We start from the raw sequence: 27180 nt of genomic DNA on the forward strand, positions 1-27180 counted from the left end.
TTTTGAGACCAGATTTGAAATCAGCGTGAAAAAAATCCATGGGAAATGATGTATAGCATGTTAAAAAAAAAATTTTCCCGCGCGTGGTATTGGAAAAACCATAATTTTCTTGAAATTGTGCAAGTTTAACGAATTTTCTCAAGGTTAAAAAACGTTCGTACCACAATCTCTCTATTTTTCCCATATTCTACAAAGTTGCAGCTTTTATTTAAAAAAAAATTCATCACTCTACCTCATTTCTATCGAAAGTTCCTTGATTTTGAATCCGATTTTGTCCAAATTGCCCACCCATCCATTTTAAATTTTTATCATGTTTTCAAGGTCATTCCAAGCTCAACTTTATTTTCTCAAACGGAAATATATTTTTTATTACAGATTCGAAATCTACGACTTTAAGCAAATGAATTTTATTTGAAACGTTTTTTTCTCCGCCGATTATTTTGTATAATATTAACTTTATTAGGGAAAAACAATCTCAATTAAACGGAAAGACAATTATTTTATTAATAATAATACAGAACAATTGCAGCTTAATTACAAGAAAATCAATGTAGCAGGTGCTCAAAATATTGGCCTTGAACCTGGATACATTTTTCAAGACGACTAATTATTAAAAATTAAAAAATTTATCTCATAGACGGAAGCTACGATTAAATGAATGAAGTTAAACTGATAATGTGTCATATTTTTCTGTAGTGTCCGATAACATTAATTTATTTCTGGAAACAGTCGTTGGACGATCGAACGCGTGATTTTTTAAATTCAATACTGTGGTACAGCATCGATATGATAAAAATTTTGATGGACGAGAAATTTACAATCATTTTTCTAAATTCCGTACTGTATATGAATAATACTGAATTGATTTATTGAAAATTTGATTGAAAGTGATATTTATAATGATTTTTTACAATTCAATATTTTATATGAACAAGCAGAATTGATGTAAAGAAAATTTAATGGAAACAACTTTATATAATGGCACGGAAACAGACGATGTTTTACGCACTTCTGCATAACGATGAAGTCTATGAGTGGGGGAAGTACTGGTCTTGCCTCACAAGAAGTCCCTCGAGACGGCACAGAGGCAAGAAGGGTCCTCGCTCGCACCTAATGGTTCGGCTTCAACGTCACACACTTTAGCCAATAATACGGCTATAACCGAAAGTTCGCGTGGAATGACCCAATCGGAGGGCTTACAGCCGCATTCTTGCCGAATTTCTGCCAGGGGACTTCTTGTGAGGAAGGCAGAGTACCTAAGCGAGGAAGGAGACGCGTGTGGCTCGCGAGCCACATGTTGGAATTCCCTGGTTTAGGAGATATTTCGATTTAAATAATTGTAGGACACCATGATCGTCATACTAAGGCGTTTGCTTTTATTTATTGCAGAAAAGGTTCAGTATAACAAACATTTACATCGCGGCACTTTTGAACTCAATAGGGACCAAATCAAGGGACCAATTATCAGGCACCAAAAATAAAAGTTATTCTAAAATTTTCTACGATAAAAATCATTAATAAAAAGTTGAGTATTATTGAAATTTAAGATAATCTACACAAAATATAAAGAAAAAAATTCGGAGAACAAAATGATTAAAAAATATCGATATTTATACTTTTTGGTTACAAATAACAGTTATTAGTGCCCAAAACATTGGATCTTCGTCGATAACTGTTATCGATGAAGAAAAGCTGTTTGGATTGCTCAAAGCAGTTATCGATGAGAGAAGTTCATTTCAATCACTTATAACAGCTATCAATGAGAGAAATTTATAACAGTTATCGATGATCAAATTTCTTTTCACTTGTTCATAATAATTATTGATGAGAAAATTCGTTGCAGTTCCTTATTTAATCACTGAGTTGTCTACTCTTTTTCGGAGGGAGCAAGCCTGTGAAATTCATTGAGAAGGTTTCGTACAACAAGTGGAATCAACAGACCATAAGAACAACACAAAAGCTGAAAAAAAAATTTTCAAAATTTCTGAACTGGGAAAGTCGGAAATATAGACTCGCGTATTTATCAAAACTAGCGTGCATAATTCACGCTGTGCCCGCAACTCAGGTTAGCATTGAACGAACCTTTTCTGCTCTAAAATTAACGTTAGATGATTTGCGGTGTAATTTTTCAAGAGAAAATTTGGAAAAACTCTTGTTTGTCACATTAAATTTTGATTGTGGCAATTAATTTTATGAAAAAAAATTTTATTAAATAATTGATTGTCTACCATTTGAAAGTTGTACTATTTAATAATAACTATTACAAATTTCCTTCATCAGTAATTGTTATGAGCGATCGAAATAAATTTCTCTCTTTGATATCTGTTATAAGTGATCGAAATGAAATTCTATCAACTATAACATTTACCAACAGGAGAACAAATTTTCGATTACTTATAATCCTTATTTGTAACCAATACGATTTTAGTCAATGAAATATTTGTTATTCCATGACTTTTTCTTTTTTGTTATAACAGTTATGGTCCCTGGTAAGTACTGATCTACTGATTTCTGTACAGTATTGGATTGGTATCGAATGGTGAAGAATCTGTGTCGATAATTGATACCAAGTGCCTTTCGATATACAGTCGGTCACGAAAATATTCGGACACCACTATAGTTTTGACTATTATAGTCCGTACTTCAGAAATTTATGCAATAAGAACAAAAAGAGGTTTCACGTATGTTACTATGCAGTGTGTAGTTAACAAAAACATAAGAAATATTTATTTACGATAAGTTATTACATAAATAATACAAGAAAAATGGACAGTACGCTCATTTTCATGTCACGAAGATATTCGGACACTATCAAAACTAAGTTTATAACACTATATATAAATCTTGTTTTTATAAATTAATATTTTGTTGGATATCCCATATGTTTTATGACGTGCCGTAATCACGTTGGCATATTACAAATTATTCTTCTTAAATAATCTTGCCCAATACGTAGCCATTCTTCTTGCAGACGTTTTTTTAGTTTATTCTTATTGTTTATGGGAGATGTCCAAATTCGGCGATCTAATTCATCCCATAAATTTTCAATGGGATTCAAATCTGGCGATTGCGGTGGTGGGTGGAGGACATTCTTGCAAGTGTATAATAAGAATTCTTGCGCAATACGCGATTTGTGCTTTGGGTCGTTATCCTGATAAAATTTTATCCCACTTTGAAGTCCCATATTATCAGCACTTTTTTAAAAAATTGTTTTGCAAAATGTGCAGATACCTATTTTTATCGAGGATGTCGTCGATAAAAACTAATTCGCCTACTCCGTGAGACGAAACACAGCCCCACACCATCACAGACCCACCACCGTGTTTCACAGTCGGCTACAAATGTCTCGGATTTAATTCTTCTTTCGATTTCCGCCATACTCTAAGTCTTCCATCGCTTCCATAAATATTGAATTTGGACTCGTCCGCGAAAATTACGTCTTCTCACCACTGACTTTCCTTTGAAATATAGTTTTTTGCAAAATTCAGTCTCTTTATCCTGTTGTTCGTGTTAATATACGGCTTTTTTCGAGCTATTCTTCCATTATAGCCCTCTGATCGTAACACTGTTCTTATGTTTTCCGGATGCACTGATATTCCACGGTCATTATTTAATTCAGCTGCCAACTTTGGAGCACTTATCGGAGGATCACATTTGATTCTCCTAATTATGGAGCGTTTATCACGAGTATTGAGGATCGGTTTGCGTCCGCCTTGAGGGATAGATTCAATTCTATCTTCGTTCTTGTAACGTCGCATAATATCCCATACCGTTCTCTTACTAATATTTAATAAATTTGCAATTTTGCGAATCGATTTCCCTTTTTCCCGATGAAAAATTACTAATTGTCGCATATCAAACGACGTGTTCTTACTTTTCCGATCCATTTCGCACAAATTTTGAGCAAGACTGACAAATATTCGATCTGTAACATACTCTGTACATAATATGAATGATATGTTTACAAACATTGTTTCAGTCAGTTCCTGGAACCTGGAAACTTGAGAAGTATAGCAAGTGTCCGAATATTTTCGTGACATGAAAACGAGCGTACTTTCCATTTTTCTTTTATTATTTATGTAATCACTTATCGTAAATAAATATCTCTTATGTTTTTGTTAACTATACACTGCATAGTAACATACGTGAAATCTCTTTTTATTTTTATTGCATAAATTTCTGAATTACGGACTGTAATAGTCAAAACTATAGTGGTGTCCGAATATTTTCGTGACCGACAGTTCGTTAACCGACAGAGTATTTTGGTGTTTAGTACCGAGTATCATCCATAAATATTGGCATCGGTTCCATTACTAAACATGAAACCTTTCCGCAGAAAAGACCCGCTGTTCCCGTTCCCCCGGGTACTCCAAACTTTTTCCCTATCCGTCAACGGCGAAATCCTTTGCCGTTCGGTCGGCTGCCACCGGCGAATACTGCCAACTTTCTTCTGCATCTTCACGTAATTGTTTACCCTCGCGTCAAGCGGCTGCGGTTACAATCGCGAAAGAAGGAATACCATCCAGAAGCCGGGTTAGCCGCAGCCCGCGCGGAGTCTCCGCATTGCGGTGAATCGCGATGATGCTGACGCGTATAAATCTGTCGAGGCTGCATTAAATGCATGCTGGGCTAAACGGCACCGGCGTATCTTTGAACAGAAAACGGTCGGCTCTTTTCATTTTAATTTCGTTCCTGTCGTTCCCCGTATGTTTCGCAGCCGGATAACGATGTACGCGTCTACCGCGCGTTTCAATTACGCATCCAGACTTTGACGACTTTAAATCGTCTCGCGTGCAGAAATTCACCGTAGAACGGTGCCTTTGCCTCTCGATCGCGCGCGGTGTCGCTAAATATGCGTGAAAGTCTAGGTGGCAGACACTCGACACCTCGCGCTACGATGTATTTTACAGTTACAACGATCAGAACTCCTTTCTATACTTCGTTGTTTCCTTAGAAGAAACAGAAAATTTGTGTTTATTATATATACAGTCTCGCAATAATACTCGGACAGTTTTTAGACTTTGTTAAGATTGGACAATTTGGATCTTTTTGGAAAGTTGGAGCAAAAAAAGGTGTTAATCTATTGTATGTCGAAAAATGATTAGTTTAGGAGATATTTTAATTTAAATATTGCGAAGAAAACTTCGGATAAAGAATAAAGTTTACGCAGAAGCGTCGGCGACTTATGAAGGAATGTATCATAATAGAATGCTAGTAAGATGTTGGACGATCACTATTCTATCTGTTCCAAAAATTTTGAGATGTAAATAAGTGTTACGTTGAACCCTTTTTATAAGTAATTATTAAATAGCTCCTACACTGATCATTTTTCAACATACATAGGTTAATACTTTTTTTATAGAGAATAAAAAGCTGCATCGATTGGTGCACAAGAAATATACGGTTCCATTTAAAAAAATCAAAGTTAACCTTCATACATCCTTGACGCGTTCACTTACAAGGAGAACTAATAAAATCAGTATATGTATCTCTTGAAACCATTTAATCTCAATCCAAACATTTCTTGCTACGAATAATAATAATGACGTAAATCAAGGTGGTAATATCTGGTGAACCACCCTCCAATATATTTATTTAATCTCGACCTCGCAGTCGAGAAATGGGATTTGTAGGTTTGCATTATTCATCTCATGTGACTGATTCTTCCGTATCGCTCACAGTTCCCTATTCCCTATCACTTAGTATTTATAATACAATAATTATCTACCACCTCTAGTACTTATCCTATTCTAATATTAAAATTTTAACCATCTTAATCCTACCATTGTCTCTGGTTGTTCTTTGGTCTTCCCTTCTCCTTCTGGATACTTCTTTTTTTATTTTGTCAATTTTTTAAGCTAGCCTGTTGTTCCTACATCTCTTTTATCTTGCAATATGTTTTCGGATATATTTATTCCAATATTTATTTATTTCCTTCTTCAAAATTATTCTTCAATAGTTACTTAGGTACGAAAGACATTAATCCTTTCCGGTCCTACGTCGAGTCAGATCCGCCATTGACCTTTGTATCAATAGTTACTTATTTTACTATGTGGCATGCAACAACTACAGTATTGGGTTGAAACGAAAGGTCGTAGCGTTTTTAAATTGAAATTCGAAGATAAAATCAAGATATTTATTCATTGGTTTATTCGATAACATGATAAGTTACTTAAAAAATGACAAAAAGCAATAGATTAGGATGGAAAATTATTGAATAAATCTATGAATAAATCTTAATTTTCAGATTAACAGAGAAGTTAGAGAGGTTTTTAGATTTTTTTTCATTGTTTTATGAATCTTAATTTTATCTTTCAATCTTAATTTAAAAATGCTACAAACAATCGTTTCAACGCAATATTTTTAGCTGTTCCAAGTAGGTTAGTAAAGTTACGTGTGGGTTGCATGATGTTGTAGCAAAGGAGAGAACACTTTGAACCGCAAAGAGTTAATAATATACGCAGTTAGTAAATTCTGTTCGAAATTTTCATCACAAACTGGACTCGATATAATAGTGCAAAAGTTAGTGAGATATTCTGGTCCAGAAGTTTTGGAAAATCAATTTTTCTATATCATATTCTCTTAAGTACAATTGGAGCTTTGTTAACCTGTTGATTGTGGCGCTCTTTAGCTTAAAGCCGTAAATGTTTTGCTATACAATATTCGCATGGCAATCGTTATGGCTAGATAAGCCATAACGCTAGAATCTCATTGTTAGGAGCGAGAAAGCGTCGGAATGGTCCTGGGTATTTAAAACTCATTGTCAATCATTTTATTGAAATCTAACACAGACTCGTACGGTTGTAAATAATAGAATCTAATCGTAACGATTTAATTGCGATTCGTCGCAAACGCAGATAACTGTATTTAAATAAGAACTACGTATAATCAACGGTTTTTTTATAATTGATAATATGATCATTAATAATTTGCTATTTAAGAATAATGCAAATGAATGGCAGTCTCGTGACCAGGAAACTTTTTGCACATTGGCGATCGGTTTCGTAATCGAGCATTCACCTGCAACATGTTATGAGAGAATCAGCAAAAAACCCATTTGTTACTGGAGATTATCTGCTGATATTGCATCATTATCTAGAAAGGATGTTGGTGCTTGAGGAGGTAGAGTACATTTTATCGGTGTATACGATAGAACGACTAGAAATTGCCATTCATTAACGATAACAATCGGCGAAGAACAGTTGGTATTCACAAAAGTATTTTTTTGTAATGTTCGTTTACTTGCTATCTGTTAATCGTCTACTTTAATTTTCCTTACTATCGAAAAGTAAGATATCATGGAAAAATCTTGGAATACAGTTCTATCATCCATAAACTTGATTTGCGACGTTGACCGATTTTGGTCAGATTTTCAGAACTTATAGGGTAAGGGACCCAATTACTGTGCCTATATTAATTATACTTCTTTTTCAAAAATAATGAATATTAAAAATGAGATATTAAATTTTTTTATTAAAATCAGTTAATATTGTATATGTTATATCTTTCTTTTTTAATATTTATTATGTTTTAAAAATAAGTATAATTAACGTATGCACATTAATTGTTACCCCACAGTAATTGTGTCTCTTACCCTATGTGTATAATTGATACAGATCTACAATTTCCAATATAGGCCTAGATAAAGAAGTTGTAAAAAGTAAATTTCAGTGTTCTCTCCGCAATTCCGAACAATTGCAATTTCTTAAAAATTTATTTTTCACGTTACGTAGTGAAAAAACTGTACTAACTTTTCAAAAGCATATCCAAGTCATGTGATCCAATCTTAAAACCGTTATCGTGCTCTGAAAAGTGTCCGAATATTACTGTGACTGACTGTATAAGCATTGTTTCTTGATCTAATTTCCCGCAACAAAGGGAAATATTTTAATTAATTAAAAGAATATATATAAAACTTAAATTAAATATTTCATTTAATTTCTTTTTCCCAAGAAAAATGTAGAAAAGTAAAAGCTTGTTTCCGAGGCCGATATAAGAATGCAAGTGTGCGGGAATGTGTTGAACGGAGCAGTAACCGGACGTGATAGTATGTAGTTTAATTTCGTGTTATCTTTTACGCGAGTTGGGCGTCGTGACGCCTCCCGCGGTCTTTACGGCGCGGCGCGGCGCGACGTCGACTTGTGTGTCCAACGGAAATAACCTCGTCGATACCAGCAGACCTCTAGTTTATGCTATAATACGGGGTCCTCCCCTCTTCGTCACTTCCGTTTTTCGTTTTTAGTTGCTCGAGCGGTTTCTTCCTTAGGTTCGTCGCAAAGTTGGCTAGTCGATTTTGCGGGAAAATTACGGTAACGATGATGAACCTTTCTCGCACACTGTGGTCTCGATGAGGTTTCAGGGAATTCGAGCACGTTGCTTTTCCATGTAAGCATTAAGGGGGTAAAAATTCTGTAAGCCTAATAAATGGAGTAAATCTATGTTCTTCGCATATAAAGATACTGTAAAAAAACAGAGATATTTTTAGAGAATATTAAGCAACATTTTAGCTTCATTTTCATATTTGTTTTATTACACAAAATTACAAAATGGTGGTGCTGTATAACATTATCTAACTCCATGTCCAACAAAACCTTGGTCGTTTACATCCAGCCGTAAAAGTGACTGGAATATGAAAAATAAAAAATTATTATATTAACTTAAACAAAAATAAATTATCTTCAATGTTAAAAGCAAAAATATCTTTTTTACTGAACAATATCAACTTTAAACATTTCTGAAAATTCGGCAAATTAAGATATCAAAAAAATCGTGCACCACTAACGTACGGACTAGTTTGTAAAAACTGCAATCAGGAATAATTTCTTGACTATATTCGGAGTTGTTTCGTAGTAAAAGCAGAATAAAAGTCCTACGAGGCTTTTTTTAAAACATTTTTTTTTACTATGCCGTTTGAAAATCAAACATGCTATTAATGACATTCTATAAGTTTCAACTCGGACTTCAAGTTTTGGGTGAATGTTTCCAATCAATTTTTGTAAGCTAGATACAAATCAGTAAAATTTTTAAATCTCGTATTTAATTTTCGAAAAATATTAGTTTTGAAAAAAAAATATGAATCTTCAACTTCGAAGACAGTCAAGACATTATTTAGTAATTTATAATATTAGTCGTATTTATGATTCAGAGAATCAAGCGAAGGAGTAATATAATCTAATCATTTCTTTTCACATTATTATTTAATCAGCTCTCGATCGATAATGTATTAAGTGGCACACTTATGCAGTTCTATCATCCATAAAAGTGCTTTAATGTTACATTACGAGTACGAAAATATATTCGAACAGTAGACGCAGGAAAAGTGACGTATGAAATGTGTCGGTTTCTGTTTTCATTTGAAATATAAAATCAACACGAAAATAATTAGCGATTTAATTATCAGAAATTACGATTTAGAATTGAAGGGATAGAAATTGTAGTTGGTAGCGAGTTTCATATGAAAATCCATTCGTTGACATTTCCTCGTTCATACCGTTAGAATTGACGCGAGTCCCGTAGAAGTTCCAGGAAAGTGAATAGTGAAAGAACTGGAAAGAAACTCTCTGTAAACCTGTAGATGGTGGTCGGTCTATAAATACGTTCGCGCACATTGTCATTCAGAACAACGGAGCTTTATTACGTTGGCATGCGTAACACGTAGGGGATAGTCTTGGAAAGGAACATAAAACGGCAAGGACAGGCTCGAAATTTTTAGATTTTTCAAAGATTTTCAAAGTCAAACGACCTGACTTTTTTTTAGCAATTAGAAGCATTGGTTTATTAAACGACGTGCAAACAGGATTTTGAAAAAATTGCAATTGGTAGGAATTACATGAGAAAATAAAAAAGGCTATTTTAAAAATTTTTTTATTTCAGCCCCCAGAGAAAATTTAAAATATGCGTCTTGTAGATCTATGTTAATTACACACAAAGTAATTTTTCATGATTTCTGTGCGTCAACCGATTTTGATGAAATTTTTAAGATGTGTAGAATAGGGAACCCAATTACTGTGCCTATATAAGTAATTGGCACTCCCACAGTAATTCGGTTCCTTACCCTATAACTAGCATAGATTTACAAAACGCATATTTTAAATTTTCATTATAGGCCCAAATTAAAAAGTTTTAAAATGCGCCTTCTTTTATTTTCTCGTGTTACCTACCAATTGCAATTTTTTAAAAAAGTTACACTGTTTTATAGGCCATTCAAACACTTACGCGAGACACTGTATATTACTTAATTCGTTGAAAATTATCGTTCAACAGAAATGTTGAATAACTAGCTTGTAATTGAAATTGTGAATAAAATTTAACCCTCCGACTCCTGCGAGTTCTAGGCCTATGCCAGAGTCATTTCTGACCCACACCGATATTTCACTATAGTTTTCTTTTGATATAAGACAATAACTCGGGATCAGCTTTCGTCGTATTTCGGATGAAGAAGTAGAAAAAGATAGTGATTTTCTTATTACGAAATAAAAAGCGTTGTCTTATATCGGAATAAAATTGTACATATTGACGGTCGCTCGAGATTATCCCCACCGCGACGGGTCACGAATAATGTTCCTGATTTCTCAACATTTTTCATTTCTCGAGAAATGAGAAATACGACTATATTTCTCGATAATTCTCGAGAATTCTCGAGAATTTTTAATAAAATAAAAAAATATTGGGAAACTTTTACCAAACTTTTATAAAGTGAAACATTACGCTTTTGTTTTGAAATGACTTCTTAAGAAGCATAATGCGTCTAATGTAGAGTCAGACAATCTACTTCTTTTTTTTTTTTTAACAAAATCTGTAGCCGTAGAAAAATTTTTTTCATTTTGTGTGGATGTTGGCTTTATCGTATACAGAACATCCAAAAGTTGCTGAAGATTGGGAGTCCCTTTTTCAGTGGACTCAAAAATTTGGAATTCTATTCTATTCTATTCTATCCTATTTTTTATTTTTTCTTTGTTAGAGTCCGGAATTTATTTTCTTCTGCCGCTAAACTCTTGACACTAAATTCTTGAAGGCTATCTGCAATTTTTAATTCTATCTGTTTTTCCAGTGATAGTTCCGCATTCTGAGAATCTGAAAGTTTTTCACTATTTTCATAAGAATCATTGTTATATTTTCCATAAAGTCTGCTTAGAATTTGTTTTGCTATTTTATGCACATGTGCCTTGGATGTTAAATAAAAAAATGTATCTTCTGATTCTTTTTGCAGAGATTCTGGATTATGCAGATATTTTATAAGGGATACAACAATCTTGTCTCTTCTTTTAGATATTTCTTCTTTAATAACAACAAGAAACTCATTACTCAATTCAGTATTCAGTTTTTCTAAAGTTTTAAATAAGAATTTAAGAGAATTTAAGAATTTATATGTTACAAAATAAATGAGATTCATAAGAATTTTCCTAAATTTAAATTTCTCGAGAAATACTGGAATTTTTCTCGAGAAATGAGAAATAATGAATTGTAAAATTTCTCGAGAAATTCTCGAGAAAGAATTCTCGAGAAGGAACACTAGTCACGAATGACTCCGGCACAGCATACAGAGGGTTAAGCTGCAGTCAAATACGATTATCTGGATCAATAACAAAAAAATATTAACATGCATTTAAAAAATACATAGAAGTAAAACAATGCTATATGATATTATTATAATACATCATAATGATGTTAATATTAATGATATTTGTTATACAGAAAGTCTCCACAGGTCTGTCTTTTTAAGTAACTGCGAAAACGTAGAGTTAAACAAAATATAAACAAAAGTTGCGAAACGTTCCTTCTTATTATTATTTATGTAGATTATAATATTATGAATAAAAGATGTTTTGTTCATAATTTTCGAGATCATTTGGAGGTCAACTTGCGTTTTGAGATGCTTATAAAAATTAAATGTAAAAATGTTAATATAAATATACAGTGGGTGATCAAATTATTAGTCACAGTACAGAAATACATTTTTTAATCATGTGATGAATAATGTTGTTTACAGTGCTGTCAAGTGTACCTATGTAATTTTCAAACATTAATACATACAAAAATGTTTAGAATTCAGTAAATAGTTAGACTTTCATGTAAAAAGTGATGGTTTCGATCACCCTTTGTAATTCGTTATTACTTAAGGGGGCCGGCAGGCATTTGGCCTTGACTGTCACGCTATGTTACGCTATGCCTTTTTTTCTAGACATTTTACGTCTTAAATAAGTAAGTAATCAATTAAAAATGCATACCACCGTGTTTGTACATGTGTTCGCTATGTCTGTATAGAGCTCTTTTTTCGATACGAACACTAAATCTCGCGAAATGAAGAGAATCTCTCAGCGGCAGCCATCTTGTGACGTCATACTTGCTTCAGAATTCGAATTTTCTGCCGAATATTGTTAATTACTCCGTCATGAGGTAGAAATTCGAAATTTGGGCTCTATACAGACATAAATTGGACTTTTAGGAAACATAAGTGACCACTTTTAAACTGCTCATTGCAATATTGAAGAAATAGTTTGAAAAGGTTTTGACCCATGCATAAGCATATGGATTTCAAACCCTGCTGGCCCCCTTAATCTGCAGGATAGACATTTTAGGGGATGATTCTACGAGCTAAAATAAAACAAAACGTATAAGTAACGGGCTGAACTTGGGAAAACGCCCCCCTTCCTTTCGACACATGACTTACGCCATTCTATTCGTTTTGACATGCTGAACACAAAATGTAGTTGTCATTTCTGGCGCAAATGAATGGTTTCCGATATATTCGCGAAAAACTATCGTTACTACTACATGAAATGTTAACGATCTCAGAAATCCCAACCTTTCTATATTCTATACAGAAAATACCTTTTACAAAATACCTCAGCCGCGCTGAGGAATAGAAAAAATGGGGCCTATGATGCATACACGTCGTGGCGCGCTATCACGGACGCGTAGGTATACGCAGGATTCATGTAGTAGTAGCGGTAGTTTTTTGCGAATATCTCGAAAACTATTCATTTGCGCCAAAAAAAGACAACTATATTTCGTGTTCAGCATGTCAAAACGAATAGAATGGCGTACGTCATGTATCGAAAGGAAGGGGGGCGTTTTCTCAATTCTTACCAAGTAACGATATTACAATAGAATATATTACAGTAGATTTAAAAAATATATTGTATGTGCAACTTGCGAAAAGTTACGAACACAATCTAACACTCGCGTGTAAATATGCGGTGTCGATTAATTCTACATAAAATAAGTTGCTCGAGATACGTATATCGTAATAAATTGGAATCATTACCCTCTCATATTAGCTTGTGTGAAGAGGGATGAAGTACAATTAATCCGGTATGGTCTAGTGGCAGGATACCTGGCTCTCACCCAGGAGGCTCGGGTTCAATTCCCGGTACCGGAATTTAATTTTATAGTTTTTTTGTGTTACACGATAACATTATCATTATATAATATTTCATTTACTCGCATTACGTACAGTGAGTGTAAAAAGTATTCGTACACCTCTTATAGTCTTAGAAAACCATATATTTCTTTATGTAATTGTACATTTCTTTATAAAACAAAAACACAATTATGGTTATTATATGTTTTAACTACAAAATGTGACATAAATAAATTAACGAAAAGTTAACGTTAATGAGATATTAAAAACAGTCTGAAGTCTCAAAATTAGCACGCAAAAAGTATTCGTACACGTAACAAGCAATAAGCGTGTTATATATTTATTTGCGAAAATAAATTAAATTAATATTTCGTTGGATAGCCTTTCGACTGTATAATTGCGTCCAGTCTTCTTGGCGTTGAATCCACTAAATTGGATGTGATTTCGTGTGTAATATTGCACCATTCCTCTTTTTATCAAGCAGATCCCATAAACTTTCGATCGCATTAATATCCAGTGATTGCGGAGGTGTTTTCAAATATTGTGGTGTGTTATAAAGCAACCACTCTCTTCTGTTGCGTGCTGTATGTTTGAGGTCGTTGTCTCGAGTGAAGATAAAGTTGTCTTTTATACCCGCACTACTTACAATATGGGTTTTTAATATGTTTATGTATATTTTGTGGTCCATGATTCCCTCGATGAAGTGTAATGACCCCACTCCGCCGTGTTTCACGTATTTTTCTTCCTCCAGACCGTACACTTACCATCAGAGCCAAAAACATTAAATTTACTTTCGTCAGTAAATATGACTCTTCGCCAAAACTCGATAGGCTTATTAATATTATCCTTCGCGAAATCAAGTCTCTTCTTTCTATTTGTGGCATTTAGGGAATACTCCTTGCGAGCAACTCGGCCGTGGTATTCATTATTTCGTAAACAATTACGAATAGTGCTGGCACATACACTTACTCCAGCGTTGTTTGCAAGCTCAGCAGCGATCTTAGAGGCACTAATCTTAGGATTTGTTTTTATTTCACGCACTATAAAACGTTCATCGCGTAAACTAAGTTTTCGAGGGCGACCAGATTTCGCTTTAGTTTTATTGGTTTTTCGTTGACCATATCGATCTATAATTCCTTGTATAGTGCTGTGTGGCCTATTAATTGCTTTTGTTATTTCTCGCAATGATTTGCACTGATTATGCAGTAGTATAATAATTTTTCTTTCAGTCTCACTTGTTTCCTTACCTCTACGACACATTTTACCGAATGTTATAAAAATTGACTGGTTTTGCAGAAGATTGCCACTAGACTATATAAACAATCGGACGGCTTTCAAGTACATTCTAGTACCTGTACGAATACTTTTTGCGCGCCAATTTGGAGACACTTCTCATACTTTCTAATTTTTCTCGTTAACGTTAAACTTTTTCAAGTATATTTATATAACAGTATGTAGTTAAAATATATAAAAATTACAATTATGTTTCGTTTTATAAACATGTGTGCAATTACATAGAGAAATACATGGTTTTTTAAGCCTACAAGAGGTGTACGAATACTTTTTATACTCACTGTATATGTGAAATTATTAATTAACACTAAACCTACCGCGGTCAAAATGGCCGGTTCTCTATTGATTACAATTATTGAGATTATAAAAACGTTTTCATAGGAAATTACTGAATTGTTTTCTTTATTTAAGCATGAAATGAAAATCGTACAAAGTTTAAGTAAATTTAATCTTCTCCCTCCTATAAGACGTTTTTCTTTTATATGTTTTGTGCTTGGTAGGTTTAGTGTTAATATTCTTCTAACATTGTTGCCATTTTTTAAACGTGGAATAAGATGATTATTTATAAACTTTTGCTTCACTGATTTTAGTATTTCACAAATTATTCAGTATTTGAATATAATATTTAACAGATTCTCACACCATATTCTATAATAATTATGTTGCATACTTCTTTTTTAATAACATCAGCACACCAAAACCACAATGCTTCGATTGTTTGGCCACACGGTCACTAAGATAACCCAACCCAATTACTGAGCCTATATTAATTATACTTATTTTTAAAGCACAATGAACATTAAAGAAGAGATATTAAATTTTTTCCATTAAAATCAGTTAATATATATGTGATATATCTCTTTTTTAATAATTATGCTTAAAAATAAGCGTAATTGATATAGGCACAGTAATTGGTAACCTCATAGTAATTGCGCCTCTTACCCCATACTATTTTAACATTTTTTCTGATCTTAATTTTATCTTGTTGCCATATAAATTTATTATGTTCATCATGATTAGTTTTCATGAAACTGCTTCGATTACGTTCGCAAGAATTCGTGTGTAATTGTGTTCAGATTTATGTAGATATCACTTATCTGTTATCTGTCATCTCATAACTTCACTATTAATGATTATGCAAAGCGTTCGATGATTGTCTGCTACTGCAATATAGGCAACGTTTTTGTTTGAGACGATAGTCTTGTACGTCTATTTGCACGTCTTATTAGGAAGCGCGTCGATACCCTGCGTTGATAACACAATCTAAAATTAAATCGCCATATCACAATGGTTCGTTTGGGAACGGAAAATTGATGAACGTGAATTTCTGCGTACTATTTCTGTTCGTGGGTGTTTATCGAAATCGAGAAGGGCTTCCGAGAAACTTACGTTCGGGCTTCGATGACGCGGTGGATTTCGAATTTCTGTGTTGAATATTTGGTTAAGCCACCTTTAATTATCACTGGGCCAGTGAAAATTAATTGTTTTTTATTTTTTCGATTGTTGAAATTACACAAACCTTTTCATAAGAAATTTTTTAATAAACTTCTTTCTTCAAGCACATACTGTAATAGAAATCTTGGTATGATTTTTATAAAGCGATAAGTATCAGTCTGCTGATACGTATTGATCTACTGTTAATAGATCATAAGTGCTTATCTTTTGTCAAGCATAAAAATGAATGAAGCACTGGATCTTGTTTACAGTACACAATGCACTTTAATTTTTCCACATAATATGAAAAATAGTATAAATATATCTTCTTGTTACCACTCCTGTTACTATTAATCCAAATCTGTGCATTTCAGAATTTATGTGATATCGTAATATACATTCTTGTTTTTTTAGCAATTCAAGTGTTTGATAAGTTATAGAATAAAATATATAAATGATATTAATAATCGATACAACTTTTTGTCACTCGTATAATACGTCGACTACAACGTCAACATATTTAGAAATTAATATTTATTATAATTATTAGACTGTGGATTCTTGTGCAAAATAAAAATTTCCTGCTTCGGTTGCAAGCAATGAAAATTAAATAAAAATTCATTTCTTGTTTCAATAATGGTAATTAGTTGATTTTAGGACAACAGTGTTCTTAAATTCTTCGTTTTTTTACTTTTTTGTTTTACACCCGCACATTTTTGCCATAAATGTATAAAAACTGATTTTTCTGCAAATATGGATTTTTCTAAATTAATTTGTGAAAGATAAAATCATAAACGTTCATTCTGGTAGAGATGCTATTTTGCTATTGTACTATAAAATATATAAATGATTTGAATAGTAATTATAATCTTTTATATTTATTTAATACGTTGGCTACTACGTCATTGAATTTAGGAATTAACGTTGTAATTATGTATCGGGGTTCATCTAATTTTATTAGTAAACTGCAGATTTTTATGCAGATATAGATTTCTCTATACTAATCTATAGAAATTAAGATCTCAAACAAAGTTCACTCTAATAGAGATGCTATTATACTTTAAGGAAGATAAAAATCTTATTAGACTTTCTCGAAGATGCACTGAGTCCCAGAAAATGAAAAATGATAAAAGTGCATGAAATCTATTAACCCCTTGGCTACCGTCGACGAGATATCTCGCGATTCAATGTTGTTCCTGCAACGCCAGTCTGTTCTTCTATGTTTACAGCTAAATGTCATTTACACAACAGTAGGTGCAATGTATTTCTTTCCTGCGTGGAAGATATTTTCAGTTAAGTTGGATCGAGCACAAATTTTGCACTTTGCCTCATTTTGCAGTAAAAACATGTTTCTCCAAAGGATTTTCGGCGACTCGAAAAAAATTTGTTTATTATTTTACTGTCATTTTCTACCTTACCAACATAGCATTATAATAACAAAAAAATTTTCTCAAGTCGCCAAAAATCCTTTTGGGAAACATTAATTTAGAAACACGTTTGTAGTAAAAAATGAGGGTATGTGAAACATTTGAGCTCAATCCGAATTGACCGATTTTCGGAACTTTAGACTTTAGAACTTTGCCCCTACTCTTCTATAAATGACATTTAGTTGTTAACATAAAAGAACAGACTGGCGGGATATCTCGTCATTGGCGTCGTACGAGCAACATTAAATCTTAAATTAAGATTTGAAGAATGCAGTAAGGTTAGAAACTTTGTCGGACGTTTTGATGACAGTAATTTGGCAGTCAATCTGTCAGACTCTCGTGGGGTTTCAGAGACACCCCATTCGACTTTCGTCAAGAGTAAAACTGAAAAGGATCATTTTCAGTTTTTTCTCGGCAATTAAAACGGAGACGTGAGTTTGTTACTTTTAACATCGTGGTAGTTTTGGCATTCTCTTCCGAATTCTAGGAAGTTGCAGACAGAACTTACGGCAATGAATAAACTTAAGTGGACGGAATTTTTTATACCCGGCAGAAGAATGTAGGTAAATTGCAGGGCAGAGCCCGAGAGACTCGTAAAACGCACGGTCGTGCGGAAGCTTCGCTACATAATCAAAGAATGAATTTTGCGGAAATAGTAAAAAATACGGCAGCGTGTTACTTTACGATCAATTTTCTTAAACAAATTAAGGCGAGTTAAGCTCCGTATTCCCGCGCGATATTACTTCAGCATCTAATAATTAACTGTACATTGAAATGGAACGTAATTCGTACTCATCAGGGAGAACATAGACAACAGAATTTCCTTTCTGAAATTATGAGGTTTAAGTTTTATTGTTTGGCTAAATAATTGCTAAAGAGTAGGAAAGCCTTCCCTTGCTCATTTCAAAGAAAAGTATAAGCACGTTTCACTCCATTCTACTAGCTGTATCTAATCATTTACTGTCCAGTTTTTGAGCATTTTCGGTTGTCTTTTTTAACAATTTTTACTCCCCAATTATTGACGAGTAACTATTGAAAATTTACATAAAACTTCAATTGAAATGACCATATATTTTCAAATCCTTTTTGTTCGATATTGTTTCATAACATTTATATTTATAAGTATAAGTGTTCAACTTTGATTATTATAAAACTCATCTATTGATTCTAATTGTAGCGATTTAGTTATGACTAGACTGCGCATCTTTATATATTTATAATATGTACGCAGTTTTAATGTATAAGATAACATGTACAATAAAAAACAATAATGGCGTCTCAGTGCTTACCAGAAAGAATTTTTGAGTTGACAAATTTTACTTGTTTCTCATCCTGGAAAATCTGCAATCTAGTTATAACTAATCGCAAATGTGTGTAACTATGATCGAAAAAAAGCCACTTGTAGTCAGGAATTAGACAATCGATTGAATATCATTCTGCACATTATTAATAAACAAACAGAGATACTGAACATAACCGAACGTATTTGTGTTACAACCCAACAAAATAAGAAAAGCTGAGGAATAGGGTAAAACAAGTAGCACTGCCTTCACGTTTACTATTGTCTTGATGTATAGTGGATCTAAGAAGCGTTTGAACACTAAATTTCCCATTCTCGAAAAATTGACTGTATTTAAATTGTGATAATTTCGTAAAAAACGATTGTACGACAATAAATTTGGACTCATTTTAACGTTAGAAGCCTATAGTTTCATATACTATATTCAAACGTCTGTGAAAACTCTGCAAATTTTTTTCATCATCACTAAAACCACTATAAATTTAACGATTGAAGCTTCCTCTTTACAACGACGGCTTAAAAATTGATGTACGATTTTTTTTATTAGTCGTTTTATCGATCTTTGTATGAGAGGTGTGCTACCAACTTTACAGTAGCATAAATTACACCATGAGGGTTTTATATCACTGAACTTATTACTTATTTTTGTTCCATAAAACAATGAGCAAACATTGTACATAATTTTTCAAGGGATATCGTTTTAAAGAGAAGGCTTCAATCTTCAAAGCTATTGCAGTTTTATTTACGAGAAAATTTTTTGGAAAGATTTTGGAGACGTTAGCAGCATTTTTAAGGAAAAATAGGGTTTCAGTTTATCACGTACGTTTTACATCATGTAAATATGTCTTGGAGGAAAATGTACACTGCTTTGCGAAAATAAAGGTTTTTACGAAATTATCACAATTTTTCGAGAATCGGAAATGCAGTGTTTAAATACTTTTAGGATCCACTGTAAAAATCAGTCTTCTTACGTGTACAGAAATCCCGGTTCAACGGTTTAACTATGAAACATGTTATTTATAACGGATAAAGATATGTATTTGATTTCGTTAGCAGTGGATGGTGGTGTCGTCCATACGAATGAAATTTCACGCGCTTCGTATGCATTTTGTACACCGTTCCTTGAAGTTAATCACGCACGTGCACGGTGTTAACGTAACGCGTATCAAACGATTGTAACAATACCGAGAACTCATGTTCAATGAATCAATGAACACCCAATCGATATTCACGAGCCATTCTCCTCGATCCCCAACGCTCGATCCAGCGAATCGCGCGGCCTCGGCCGAGGATCTTCAAGGAAAACAGCATAGCGACGCGCATTTTTCTAATTGCTTGTAAACGAGCAAGTCTAATTCGAGGCTGGCTGAGGAATACCTTCGAGGGTTTGTCATCGGTGCTTTCTTACAACGTGTATCACTTGCATTGATCGCTAGATTACGCGAATTAACACTAGAACTACCGACAGTTGAGACGTAGCTTTCTCTACCAAAACCAGTAAAAATGACTGGTCTTTAAAAAATACGTAATAGTAGAATATTTTTATATTTATTGATTTATTATTATTTTACAAACGGAACTGCATGTTCTGAGAGCATACAAACTATATAATAACAATAAGTACAATAATGAAGAATATTTAGTACCAAAATCTTTGGTAACAAGAATATTAAAATAAGTTTCCATTTGTAAATATAAGAAGTATAATATAATAATATAATAATAATAATAATAAACGTAATAGAATAAATAAAATACAAATATAACTTAAATTATTAGGTACAAAAGTTATCATTCGTCACAGTTCTTACAAACGTAAAGTTTCTTCTGCGTGCATTTTCCGCATACATATTGTTTACAAAGATTGCAAATGGTGGTAGTCTTATTATTATTACAGTACCCTGTCCGACACCATTTGCGTGAATAAGGTGAGTTCTTTGACGTACTTTGGATCTCAGATGCTCTTTGTTCTATTCGTGATTTTTCATAGTCAGCGGCAAGTTCATCTGGAAATTGAAACATAAAATCTTTCCTGGATATCTGCTCACCTGTGGTTTCCTTATATAAAATCCAGGCATTTATGCCAGCTAAATCTAAAATATTAAAAAATACTTGAAGTGGCCATCTTCTTTATCCCGACTTCACGCTATATTTTTTGCCATTTGGTCTGCTATATCTCCCACAAATTTTGTTTTATTATAAAATTCGACCGTTTCAGGTAGGCCCTTTTCGCTTTTTCCAATTTTGACGGTTTTATGCTTTGAGATCAGGATAAAAACTTTCTTCTTCGGCTTACTTTTATAAATTGTGAGTGTAATCTCATTTGATCGATACAGCAGCGACGAAAAGCGAGCCATGGTATCCTTCTTCGTTTTACAAATTTTTGTGAGTTCTCTTTTGTTTCCGCGTATTGTGCCAACCAGTGTGGTTCTTTTGGCTAATCATTTATATGCCAGCGACAAGCTTGTAAAAAAATTGTCGGTTGTTATGGTCCTTCCCTTCATACTATACGGTTCAATAAGTTCACACCAGTCAAATTGACTGGTACTGGTATAAGTAGCCATGATAAAAAATTACTTTTATTTTAAATGAATAAAACAAAATTAAAGTTTATTATATTATTCCTTTAGCTATCCCTGCAAAAATCATTACATCATTGCGGAGAAAAAATATAACATGAAGTAGGAATTTTAAAATAAAGTTGTCAAACCAGTCATTTTGACAAATGTTATATCATTCATTTTCATAGTGATGCAAAATAACGTGAGTGCTATAGCATTCAAATTTTAAACCCAATTTTTATTCATTTAATTTTATACAACCTTAAGTTTTTGTAATTAATATACATTTCATTTGTCATTAGTAATGACAGTTAACTTATTATTATTGTTTATTTCTAATTAGATTTCGGATAATACAACTAGTTTCAAGAAAAATTGCCTGTCTATTTTTGCAGCTCACTGAAATTTTTACTGTCCGTGAACGTGTTAATTGCAATGGAAAATGTTTTTGAGCATTGCTCGCATTAAAAATCATTTATAGAGAATATCTCGATGAATATTACTTTTTCATCCCCATATACCCTTGTAGTTTTTTATTCAGGGTTCAATTCTCTCATCAACCACAAGGTTAAAATATACCCTTCACAATAAAGAAACTCAAGGTGACCTTCAAAGTGAACTTGCGTTAAAAAGCATTTATAGAGAATATCTTGATGAATATTACTTTCTCACCTCATATACTCTTGTAGTTTTCTATTCAACGTTCAATTTCCTTCTGTATCACGAGACTAAAATATACATTTCAAAATTTAAAAAATCAAGGTGATCTTTATATCTCAATAACGGAGCAAAACAGAAGAAAGGTAATTATTACATGGTATGCTACTACCAAACCAACAACTTCCGTTTCATATACCAAATTGTTTACATGTGATTTAGGTGGTACACTTATTTGAATCACCCTATATACTTCTTTGTATACTCACATGTGACGCCACATACCAGTGCCGGTGTTGTAACACGCGAATCCAAACGCGAGTATTCATTTTCACGTCGAATCCTACTTTTAATCTGAAAGACTCAAGTCGCACGGAATCGCCATAACGGTAAAGCTAGTAACATATTGACTTCACCGTAATTTCTTCAGCTTTGCACTCTCTATCCGTCTCCTAGCCGTGCATGATGGAACAATATTAGCTCCGCTGTATTTTAACACCGTTATCTTATATGAATTTGAAATACGGAGAGACGTGGAAGCGTTACTGCTCATTTGGCTTACAAGGAACAGGATGCAGCATGCAACTGTGTACTTTCCCGTGACATGCCACACAACAGATAATTACGATCGAACTGTTGCGTTGTTTTACCTGCCTCTACTGATTTAACATCCTATCTGACAGCTGTTATTAAATCTAATCGCTTTACGTTGCGGATGTTAACACGAACCTATGTGCAGATTTTTGTCAACTGAATTCCATTTGCACACAAAACTCTCGTGTTCAATTTTAGTGGCAATATAAAGTAGTAAAAGTTAGATGATTGATGATACTTCTTCGATGTGTACTGGATAAGACACAGAAATATATGACAAATACTTTGAATCATGGTGAAATGTTACTTATTATTTCGTACATGAATATTGTACGAAATACCTCTATAATGAACACACAGTTTTTACGAGAAGTTTTTAGCGTAATTTGAATGGTTTCCAAAAGCGAATTCAACGAAAGAAACATTTTTCAATGAACGTTGTTTCTTAATATTCTTTTTCGGTGCGTATAATCTTTTCCATTGTATTTTGTACGTGTCTTATTGTATACAAATTCCTTTTCTAATTCTAATCTTGCAACTCTAAAACTGTAAAACTAGCACAAAGTTTACCTTGTATCACTTCAAGAATTCGATGACTTCAGGTTTGAAAAATATTTCACGTACTACAGCAGCTAAGCAATGGGATGATGTGCTTTAGAATAGCGCGTCAAAATTCACAGTCTAGTCGCGAGCTATAACTCTATACCTTTTCAATAAAAATAGTTCTATCAATTCAAACCCAGGGCACTACATAAATAACTAAATGTACACAAGTTACGTTCAAAATAGCGTTCAACCACGAATACTATGAAGATTCTGGCGAAGTATTCTATTTTCTTTCGGGTATTTTTGTTATTTTCGAAGAAACGTTCTACCTTTTTTCAAGTATTTAGTCCAGATACATATTTAGTATTTGTCCTTTTGAGAAAGTACTTAAGTTTCTTTCAAGTGTTTATTATTTTTGTTTCTCTTGGAACAATAGTCTACTTTTATTTAGGTGTTTGGTATTTTTGTCTTCCCTTTTTTGTGAGAAAATATTATAATTACTAGACTATGGTTTTTTATGAAAAATAAAAATTGTCTGATCAATTGCAAGACACAGGAACTACACAGACATTTATTTCCTTTTCCAATAACATGAATGAGCTGTAATTACCGTAAGATTTGTAGTTTCTTTAAACATTTTCACAGTTCTGTATTTCATCTAGTCATTTTTGTAATAAGTGCATAAAATCAGTGTTTGTTATTTTTGTTCCTCTCGGGAATTTATTCTGGTTCCTTTCGAGAAAATATTCTAACCTTTTTCGATAGTTGGATACATATTTCTGTTCCTTTCGAGGTATTGTTGTTCCTTTCGAGAAAATATTTGTATCTCGACGGAAGAAAAGGAAAGGATCGGCGCATCGTTTTCCGCATCGAAAGGGAAATTGAAGGCAAGAGAAGTAGGATGCTGAAGAAAAGCGATATTATCGGTCCTGGAGGGGTGAGAAGGGGAAAAGGGCGAAGAAGAGCTGGTCCGACTTGCATAGCCGACATACTAAATGGTACGGCTGAGTGGTCGGCGTTAATTTCGAGTGGCCAAGAAAAGTGGTCGGGGCGAATACGTGCTCGAGAGTTAAGCTGGCGTCGTTGTCTTCGTGGTCGCTTTTAGGGTTCTGTAACAATGCAACCATGGTACTTTTCACTCACCGAAAGGGTTCGCTGCAACAGATCCAAACGTCGGCAACTTGATACGCGTGTTAGGTTTCAGAAGAGGTATGCCTGCTAAAATCCCGATCGCTCGATCTTACAAATTGGTATACTGGACTTGCGAGGGATTCGAATAATTAGAATGATCATGTAGCACAGTCGCGATCGATATTGTTACTCTTAACCTTCCACTGCTCGTGCGAGAGATATTTAAGGTTGTATTCCTGCGGAGTTCCACGCTGCTCATTCCTCAAATTCTTGAAAGTTTTCTGAGACATTTCAGGACACAGTGAGTCCAAGAATTTTTATTACACTAAATACCAGATTCTCGAAAACTTGCCTATATTTAAACTGTGATAATTTCGTAAAAAAGAATCGCACGACAATTGGACTTGTTTTGAAGCTAGAAGCCTCTAGATTCATAATCTGCCGTTCATTTTATTCCAAGATTCTTTTTATGATGTAGCGGGCGAGAAACTACACACTCGTTTTTTTCCCGAAAACGTTGAAAATTTTTTTTTGGGGCCGAAACCACCATAGATTTAAAGATTCAAACTTCTTCTTTAGAACAATACCTTAATAATTGATGTACGATTTAAAAAATTTTACTTTTCTGGCTTTTATGCTAGCAAATTCATCAATAATTTCTTTATTACTTAGCATGGTACATCATGTTTTATTGCAACTATTGATAAACCTGATAACCGATCTTGAGACACGAATAACCTTAAGTAATTTTTTATTATTTTTAATCTAGAGAAAGGATCTTTCAGTAGAAGCTATTGTTACGGGCAAAGGTTAATGCTCATGCCCTTCAATTATGTTTATTTTATTAAAATCTAAAAATAATAATTTACAAAACATCTGAAATATTCATATAATGTGAGGTGACACACACTGATACAACGAAATACAATTTTACTTACTCAAATAAATACAATTTTGAATTTGAAAATGTGACAATATTAATGTAAGGGTGGAGTAATCGACTCAAGCCGATTTGCCTATTCTTTGATTGGCCAAGTTCTGTGTTAGCGCGCGGTTCAAATTTAACCTTTGTAATTTAACAGAAGTCATTGAAACGCCATCAATTTGTGAAAACCGAAATTACTTTCTTGCCAACCCAATAGAATGAATAAACAAACCGTATTGTTTGGCACGAAATTTTGTTAACTAGAACAAAAATCGATGGAAAGAGAATTTTCAAGTTTAACATTCAGAATTTTAACGATTTCGAGTATCTTTGTATCAAAAGTTTTTCCTATCTAAATGTTAGGGGTACCTATAAGTAATCAATTATTTGCAAAAAATTTGTTTTGCCTTTAGTTCTGTACCGATCGTTGAAGAGGAAACATGTATTCATTTACAGTTTTTGGTAAAGCAGCCTGTGTTCAAAATATTCTAAAAAGTATAATTTTTTTTACAAAAAAGAACAAACTGTAATAAAATGGCGGCGTCCGTACCTTCCGAGGATCATATTCGTTAATGCATACTTTTTCATTTTCATGCGGGATTTAATGCAACGGTAACAGAAAGAAATTTGCGATGTTTATGGAGATGTATTGAAGGTCAACAAGTGTCAACGTTGGTTCAGAAGGTTTGCTGCTGGTGATTATGATCTCTCTGACAGGGCTCGAAGTGGACGAACAGTTGAATTTGATAATGACACCCTAAAATCTCTAGTGGAAGCTGATCCAAAATTAAGTATATAAGAATTATCGAGAAGCCTTGGGTCCACATGGTCAACTATACAAAGGCACCTACACGAAATGGGAAAGGCATATAGGCATGGAAGATGGGTACCGCATCAATTATATCTGAGACCCACAAGAATATTCGTCGATCAATTTGCACTTCATTGCTATCCAAATTTCGTAGAGATCCATTTCTTAGCAGAATCGTTACCGGAGATGAAAAATGGATTCTTTATGATAACATAAAGCGTTCCAAGCAATGGCTTTCTGCAAATCAAACCGCAATATCAACCCCTAAACGTAGCTTATCACTTAGAAAGGTGTTACTGTGCATTTGGTGGGACTGTCGTGGCATAATTCACTTTGAGTTTGTTGAAACCTGGAGAAACAGTCACTGCTGAGTTGTATTGTCAGCAATTACAACGGTTGTATTCAGAACTATTGAAAAAGAGGGCATCTTTAGTCCATGGAAAAGGTGTAATACTCCAAATTGACAATGCCCGGCCCCATACAGCGAATCTCACTCAGTAAAAAATCAAAGAATTGCATTAGGAAGTTTTACCGCACCCCCCGTACTCACCGGATATTGCTCCCTCTGACTATCATCTTTTCAGATCTCTGGAGAATTATTTAAGAAATAAAACATTCACTTCTGTAGAAGATGCAAGCCGGTATCTTGAAGCATATTTTGCTTCACGAACCCTGGATTTCTATAAGAGGGGGATTGAAAATTTGCAGGAAAGATAAATTAAGAAATAAAAACTTGAATTTACTACAAAGTTTGTTTTAGATTTCAAAATAATTGATTACTTATGGGTCCCCCTAATACATTTCTGTCTCATACTAAAATAAGCGAAATGTGTTGACCTAAGTCGTCAAGGAAGACAACAGTATTAAAACAGTAAACTTGCAATGTTTTATCTTTGATCTGTAAACATACTTCCCTGATGAACTTTTTATTACTGCATCCAGCTTAATTGGCGGCTGAATTAATACACCGTGATAATAAATATATCGCAAGAATAAATACGATATATACAGTGTAACGGTCTACGGAAAGGATTTAATAGTTATGAATATGAAAAGCTAATAAAGTTAGCGCGATGACGATACTAATTACTAATAGACCAAGTTGGTGGTCGTCCAATAGTATTTTTTTCCTGTCGGA

At 33.6% G+C, this 27180-nt stretch overlaps 1 protein-coding gene and 1 non-coding gene across 2 annotated transcripts in view; both read left to right on the forward strand.

The window, feature by feature from the left end:
* The window catches only part of Ec (ubiquitin specific peptidase echinus), a 240843-nt gene that overhangs the window by 44977 nt on the left and 168686 nt on the right, over positions 1-27180 (forward strand). The gene's annotated exons all lie outside the window — the stretch shown is intronic.
* Positions 13311-13381, forward strand: Trnae-cuc (transfer RNA glutamic acid (anticodon CUC)). Its single transcript has one exon. It is a non-coding gene; the product is annotated as a tRNA-Glu (tRNA).

This window comes from Halictus rubicundus, chromosome 2 (genome assembly GCF_050948215.1).
Source record: "Halictus rubicundus isolate RS-2024b chromosome 2, iyHalRubi1_principal, whole genome shotgun sequence".
In the NCBI taxonomy this organism is placed as follows: Eukaryota; Metazoa; Arthropoda; class Insecta; order Hymenoptera; family Halictidae; genus Halictus; species Halictus rubicundus.